The sequence below is a fragment of the Pinus tabuliformis genome, chromosome 6 (genome assembly GCF_031772625.1).
Source record: "Pinus tabuliformis cultivar Carrire ecotype Pingquan chromosome 6, CPIR1, whole genome shotgun sequence".
Taxonomy (NCBI): Eukaryota; Viridiplantae; Streptophyta; class Pinopsida; order Pinales; family Pinaceae; genus Pinus; species Pinus tabuliformis.
In genome coordinates, this window is record NC_142292.1 from 1064905572 (window position 1) to 1064914326 (window position 8755).

The following is an 8755-nucleotide window of genomic DNA, read 5'->3' on the forward strand; positions in this document are numbered from 1 at the left end:
TCTGATGTCTGAAATTCCATCTGCAAAGATACAAATGTACGAGGTAAGCCTAAACGATGTTGAGTCATTATACACTGATACCATTTATTATCTAAAGAATGGATACGCTCCTTCAAACCTCGATCATACAAAGAAAAGAGCTCTAAGGTTGAAAGCCAAACAATATCAGCTCGTGAATTCTCTTTTAGATTTTGTTTTTCATGAAAAAGACATAAATTCTCTTTTAGATTTTTTTTTTTCACTTGTATAAATAGAATTCTTTTTAAAAAATTGATCATTATTATTGAAAGACACAGTTAAAAGTTCTAGGCCTTGAATGATACTAGTTTCAACTGTATAAATTTTGATAAAAAACGACTTTAGTAAAGAAATTGTTTTGCATCAGTCCAATGAAAGGTATCAATAATAAAACGAAGATTCTTTGTAGAAAATCTCTTTCCAAAAAACTATATTATTGTCATCCAGAGCCATCTTAAGGAAACAATGTCTTCCTCCCCACCTAGGAAGCTACAATGTTCAGGGAATGATCCAATGATACACTTTAACTTAAAGAGTAAGAGGTCTCATCACGAGCCGACTTATCATGATCATAGATATTATAGCTTGCTGACTTTGCCAATACTGCATACCACAACAGGGCAATGACTCAAGATTGTTGCAATCAAAAGACAAGGGGTCTCATCATGAGCCAACTTGTTCAGCAAAGTTATAAATCAGTGAATGACTGTGTCATAAATTGGCTACCAAACCAAGACATTGTTCTTTAAGGATAAAAAAGAAAATGAAAGCGATAAGTGTGGATATGGATTTCTCTTTGAAAATTGTAAATTTCTCTAAGTAGGATACAGGATCATTGCTGGGTAACAGGTAACCCTGTCGAGGCTATAAACGCCTGCTGGCAACAGAGGCTCTACCTACGCAAATGAGCATATTCAAAACTGATTTACAAAGAAGGCTTTGTTTTTATCTTTATAAACTAAGTAATAGCTGATGTAGATACAAGGACTAGCTTGAGGGAGTAAATAATCAAAGTTGAAAACAGAAGAAACAAAATATCATTGATAGGTAAAAGCATAATGCACTTTGTCTTTCTATTTAAGTTTAATTTCCTGGAAAATTTTCTGTTTTGGAAGTTTAGAAAATTCAAAAGAAAAACAGAGATAACCGGTTCTTCCAAGTGAATCGCCAATTGTTGTGACCAACAACAACCCCCCTTCTTATTTTGGTGTTATTACTAATACTAAATAAGTGGGGACCCTTAGTCAAAATTTTTAAAAAATCAACTAGTGCTTATATTTCCTTTTTCAATAAAACTTACCATCTTAAACTTAGGAGAAAACCCTTAAAAAATCAAAAAAGCCTAAGTTTTATGATAAAGTAGGATTATTCCTTAGGAAATATCGCATCGCAAAAAAATCATGAATACCCCCTTGCAAGCCGAATTCTAAAAATGTGAAATCGTGATATGGGACTACTAACATATATCGCATCGCATACGTCAAACACCACTTCCATTGAAAAACTCTAAATTGTCGATATGCGACGGCGCATATTGCAAATCGCAGGAAACAGATTAACGAAAATTATCATATGCCACGCTCTCGCGATATTGCGATAGAGCAATTCTGCAATATTGCGATAAAAGCGGCATTGCGATAGAACGATCATGCGATATCTTGATACCGCGACATTGTGAGTTTGCGATATCTTGATTCTGCGATATTGCGAAGCAAATCTCAAAATCACTTCATCGTAGATCGTGTGGGTTTGTTGTTCAAAAAAGTAGTTTCCATAAACCGAGACCTGGTTAGCGCTTTAATTCCAATTAATGAATTAGTTTCCAGTAATTAATGGAATAGGGTTTTGTGCTTATCAAAAATAATTTCACGTAAGATGGTGTATTTTATATGTCTTCAGGCATTTAAAGCTTTCCCGTCACCTTTCCCTATCATTATTCTCACTTCACTTGTAAATTACAGGAACGAAGAATAGAGAACGATATAAAGTAGTACGTAGGATACTATGGGAAAGAAAGGCAAAGCCCATAGCTCTGAAGAGAAGGAAATGGTGCCCTTATATACAGACACCGCCTGCAACCGAGATGTTGGTATTGCCACCTGGGAAGGCATGTACAATCTACTTGAGGAAGAGAATCCCAGAGTAATGGAGGTCGAGGCTACTGCAGGTTCACAAAGTTCCTCTCACGCATCCCTTACAGAGCTAGCTTGTTCATTCTTTCACCGAATAGTGGTGAGGCCCAAAATTCTTCCATACGCAGACATGGTTAAATCGATATTGGACAGCGTGGATATCAGAAACAAATAGTTTAAGATTCAGGGTGAAGAGCTTACGAAATCATCAAGAATAACAAAAACATTATAATCTTAAAAGCAGACAAAGGTAATGCCACGGTTATCATGAATAGGACTGATTATGAGCATAAAATGGAAGATCACTTAAACAATAGTGGTTGTTATAGAGTTTTGAACAAAGACCCTAGCAGCAAAATTCTTCGCCAAGTAAGTGACAAAATTAAAAGCTCCTCTCTTGATGCCACCATTAAGAAAAGATTAATTCCTAACAATGCCATTATCCCTAGAATTTATGGAGTTCCTAAAATCCATAAAACTGGTGTCCCTTTAAGACCTATAGTAAACACTATAGGATCTCCCACTTATTGGTTAGCTAAATATCTAGCGAGCAAACTTAGACCTTTATGCGGTAATACTCCCTCTTACATCAAAGATTCTGCTTCCTTCATAGAATGGATTAAAAACCTAGAATTTAATGACAATGACCTAATGGTTAGCTTTGACGTGGTGTCTCTCTACACTATGATTCCTGTGGATGAAGCCCTAGAAGTTTTGAAGAAAATCACAGACCCTGAAACAGTGGAACTTATAAGTATTTGTCTTAAATCCTCATACTTCAGCTTTAAGGGAAAAATTTATGAGCAAACTCATGGTGTTGCAATGGGTTCCCCATTATCACCATTGATTGCCAATCTTTACATGGAACACTTTGAGCAAATGGCCCTTAAGTCTTTCCCCTTCACCCCTGAAGAATGGAAGCGATATGTAGATGACATTTTTGCTAAATGGAGCCATGGTTTGGATAAGCTAAAGGAATTTTTATCTCATATAAATAGCCTCTCTAAACACATAAAATTCACCATTGAAATTGAAAAAGACAACCAGCTCCCCTTCTTAGATGTCCTCCTTACCAAGAAAAATGGTAAACTTAGCCACCAGGTCTTCAGAAAGCAGACACACACTGACAGGTATCTTCATGCAAACTCCCACCACCATCCTAAACAAAAAGTTGGTGTCATCAAAACCCTAACCACCAGAGCCTCTAGAATCTCTGACCCGGAACATTTAGAAGAAGAACTAGTCCATCTCCATGAAGTCTTTTTAAACAATGGCTATCAAAACCACACTATCCATAAAATAATTAAAGACTCCATTACCAATAAACAAATAAGAAAAACTCGTGATAACCCTAGAATCTCCTTACCCTATATTAAAGGTATCACTGATAAAATTGCCAGAGTTCTCTCTAAGCATAACATTATGGTTGCCTTCACGCCCCCCAACACCATAAAAAACATGCTTGAGTCTGCTAAAGACACTATAGACCCAAAAAATCACAAAGGTGTGTATTCAATTCCCTGTTCTTGCGGTAAAGTTTATATAGGGGAAACAGGGAGATCCTTTGGAATAAGATTAAAAGAACACATTAATGATATTTCTAGAAATAGGTCAGATAAATCAGGTCTTGCAGAGCATGCTTGTTCCTCTTCTCACTATATATGTATGGAACAAGCTAAATTAATCCATAAAGAAGACCACTATTTAAAAAGAAGAATTAAAGAGGCAATCGAAATTGAGAAATCCTCTAATAACATGAATAGGGATGATGGCCTTAAACTAAGTAGTACCTGGAAACCCTTATTAAATAAAATGAAAAAAAATAAATCTTAAACTAATCCAATTCAACATTATGACTACATTTGACAATTCATAATTTATTTAATTAATTATATAAATTAATGCTTACAATAATGTCTTCTTCTGAAATCATTTCTAATTAAAGATCTCACTTATACAGCTTATCACATAATTTTAAAAAATAACATATAATATAATTAATTAATTTAATAATTTAATCCAATTTTTATTAATTTAATTTCTCCAATTAAAATTAGTTCATAACAAGCATCTCATTTATATTATATCTCACATAATATGAAAAAACAAAATAAATAATAAAAAACATAAAATAAAATTAGTTATATATAAGCCTTTTAAATAATAAATTATTTATTAACTGCAATTTAATAAAATAAAATAAATAATAATATTAATAATAATAATAAATAAATGGAATATATTAAATAAAAGAAAAATAAATAAATAAACAAAGTAAATAAAAATGAAATTAAATTAATTTATTAACTTAATCCATATTTTATGTTAGTTTAAATTTCTTCATTTGCAATTATTTCAAAACAAATAGCATTATTAGGTATAACATAAAAATATTTACATATAAGTCTTTTAAATAAAACTTATTTATTAACTTATTTCAATTTTGAAATTTAAAATAAAATAAATATATAAATATATATAAACAAATAAAAATAAATTAATAAATTAATAAATAACATTATTAGGTATAATATAAAAATATTTACATATAAGTCTTTTAAATAAAACTTATTTATGACTACATTTGACAATTCATAACTTATTTAATTAATTACATAAATTAATGCATACAATAATCTCTTCTTCTTAAATCATTTCTAAGTAAAGATCTCACTTATACAGCATATCACATAATTTTAAAATAAACAATTAATATAATATATTGATGAAATTAATTAATTTATTAATTTAATCCAATTTTTTATTAATTTAATTTTCTCCAATTAAAATTAGTTCAAAAACAAACATCTCATTTATATTATATCTCACACAATATGAAAAAACAAAATAAATAATAAAAAACATAAAATAAAATTAGTTATATATAAGTCTTTTAAATAAAAAATTATTTACTAACTGCAATTTAATAAAATAAAATAAATAATAATATTAATAATAATAATAAATAAATAAAAAAATGGAATATAATATATAAAAGAAAAATAAATAAATAAACAATATAAATAAAAATTAAATTAAATTAATGTATTAACTTAATCCATATTTTATGTTAGTTTAAATTTCTTCATTTGCAATTATTTCAAAACAAATGTTAGTTTAAATTTCTTCATTTGCAATTATTTCAAAACAAATAACATTATTAGGTATAACATAAAAATATTTACATATAAGTCTTTTAAAAGAACTTATTTATTAACTTATCTCAATTTTGAAATTTAAAATAAAATAAATATATAAATATATATAAACAAATAAAAATAAATTAATAAATTAATAAATAACATCATTAGGTATAACATAAAAATATTTACATATAAGTCTTTTAAATAAAACTTATTTATTAACTTATCTCATTTTTGAAATTTAAAATAAAAGTGATATATAAATATATATAAACAAATAAAAATAAATTAATAAATAAATAAAAAAAAAAAAAAAAAAAAATATTATTGAAATTAAATTGAATTAATTAATTTATAAATGTAAATCTTCCAGCCGACAGTACAAGCTAAGAGATATCTTACGATTCTTCTATTAATAGCTTTGTTTCTCGACTCTCTCTTCTCATAATTCAGATCTCATTGCCTTGATGATGGACTCACCTAGCTAGTCCGAAACGTCGGTTTCTTAAATTGCTCACAGGTTTTTCCATTAACAAAAAAAAAAAAAAAAAAAAAAAAAAAAATTATTCTTACAAATTTTGAGCTTTATATCTGCTGAAAGAAAAAGTGCAAAAGGCAAAAAACGCACCAAGGAAGCCCGGATCATGAAACAGAGGCAGTTTTCGATGCGTGATTAGCGCTAATCGCGCATCGCTAAGCAAAATTTCTTGAAAAGGAAAGCTCATAATTGCTCAGTCATCTGTAAGCCCAAAAATTTGTAAGAAAGCAATGATAGAGGTGAGAAGTAAAACTTGAATTCTAAACCAGTGATATTTGTTAGAAATATCTTCAAAATGGTATCTACCAAAGGCGCAACAACTACAGGCAAACTGGAAACAGAAGGCCCAAGAAAAGGCAGAATCAATCCAAAGGTTAACCAAGTTGAATTGGGATTCTTACTGGATGTACTTGGTAAAACCACACAGCCAGTGCATGACCCTCAAGTGTATCATCAATTCTGTTAAGAAGATGGTGCCAGCTCTTGCCGATTCTGTTTTCTCAGCACAGCTAAAATCGGAAGTCGGCTAGCCGACTCTTCTCAAACAGATGCTGAACGCGTGCGATTTCAAGGATCAGATACACAGTTAGTTAGTAATTTTAGTATTTTTAGTTTTAATTTAGTTTTATTTTTGCTCAAAGTAAGGACGGTCATTTAAACCGCATCCTACATTTTTGTAATAATTTATTTTTAGATTTAGTTAGTAGTATTTAAACCCTTCTCATTTATTTAGAGAGGGGTCCTGAAATTTGTCAAAAACTTATCCCCAGAACATGCACTTCTATAACCTCTGAGGAGGTTTTGATGAATGAATGGAACAATATTTATCAATATCTGTATTTAATATCTGCTACTGATGTTGCACTTCTGTACTCTTAGTGGATGTTGGATTAAGAAGAGATAAATCATTATCACTTGAAGCTCATGAGTAGGACTAGTTATAAATGGTACTTCTATCTCTTAACTATTTCTGCCTTTTGTGTTAAAAGTGATATTCAAGTTCAGTTGTTTATATATTGATGTGTGAATGCTTGAGTTATCATTTGGAACTTTTGTATGGTGATAGCTATTTATTTATGCTTAATGTATGAATAGCTTATTATGCGATATGTTTTTCACAACTGTTTCGTCTAACTTTTTATACGAAGTGGTTCATCTTTATTGAATTATTTTCTCATAGCAGTTGAATGATCTTTATTATTTGAAATCATTTTAGATCACATAACAGAAGGATTACACCCCGGGTTAGTGTAGAATTAGATGTTTCTGTTTATTAGAATAAAATCTGCATGTTATTAGATTAGAGTTAGAATTAGAGCATCTCACTTAGGAACTTTTTCGAGGGAAATATCAATTTTTCACACACACACACACATAAATTGGGAAACTGGTCCCATATCCCCAGTCGGACCAATTATACCAAATGGAAAAGGAGCTGCTAACAAAGGTCCGGACCGGGTGGGTATCCCCTTTGTTGTAGACCCGATTTTCGGGGCTTCAACAAGAGGAAAAAAGATATTTTGGCACATTTATTGGTGAAAACAATGGAAATTAGGAGAAAAGGAAGGTGAAAGGTTACAGGTTGCATGTGAGGAGGAAAATGAAGGAAAATAATGGAAAATGAAGAAAATAGAGGCCTCATTAATAAAAAGGCTTATGAGGATTAGTGGAAAGGACTTGGTCAGTTCAGTGTTGGATCTCTCTCATTATTCTCTCTCTCACATAATCTTGGAGACTTGGATTTTTCTAGGAGAACTCTTAGAGGGTGTGTCATATTTGGATTCTTAGAGCAAGGAGGCAAAGGAAGAGAAGGAAAGCACAAGAGGGCATGGGGATTAGAAACTACATTAGATTTTCTTTCAGGTACTGAGTTGCAAGTATGGTATTTTCACTAGTTTTGGCATGCATGGCATATGTTTGTGGTTTCAAGGTTATGATCTATGATTGGCATGGAGGATGGTCAAGATTGACAGTGGATTGCCTAGCCTTGCCATTTCCTAGATATCCATGGTGATTGTGGCTTACTTTCATTGTTATTTTTTTGGTTGGTTCTCGTGTTTCCTTAGCTTGGGTTGAGTTATTAGTCTTGGAAGCCTTGGTTGGACAAACGATGGGTTGAGGTGGATGGCCTCTGGAAGCCCTAGATGAGTTTTTATTGATGTGTTCTATGAGATCCCACATTCATGCTTGGAATATGGCATGGGGTGAATGGCTAGAGAAATATTTGGCTCAACCATTCTATGGTCAAGTGGAACGTGGTAGTCCCATCTCGAGTTGTTTTATTTCTTTCATTAATGAGAAATCCATTCCCTTGATTTTCATGTGTAAATGTACTGATATATATATGGACTTCTATGGGTGATATGTTTATTGTATTTTTGTTCCTATTATGTTGGTTATATGTACATTTTGTGAAAACAGCTATGTATGGCTCTCAGCATGTTTTTACTTGTACATGAATAGATAATGTCTCTATGACCTAATAGATGATAATGCCACAAATGGCATGAGGGAACAATGGTTCATAATTATTCTCATATAAGTACAAGATCCCTACACTTAATTATGTTGTTTACACCTAGAGGTTTCATGTCGATGCTATGTTTGACGAAATGTTTGTCATGGCTAGTAGGGGTCTAGCTAAGGTCTTATTGAGTTTATTTCTTTTTCTTTATTATTTCCCTATACTTTTCTTGATTTCTAGCTATCATTCCATTCTGGGTAGTGGTCTGGGCTCTAGGCCTAAAAAAGTGGCTTAAATATCAGGTTCACTGGCACAGAACTGGCAATTCTTGTCCAAAGTGGTTGGCAAGTAGGCCTATGAGAGTGACTTTGGATTTCAGGTCACTCCCTTGCCCATAGCATGAGATTGACTATGGCCTAAGAGGTCCAAAACAGTCGTGGGACCCAGGGATAGGCTGTCA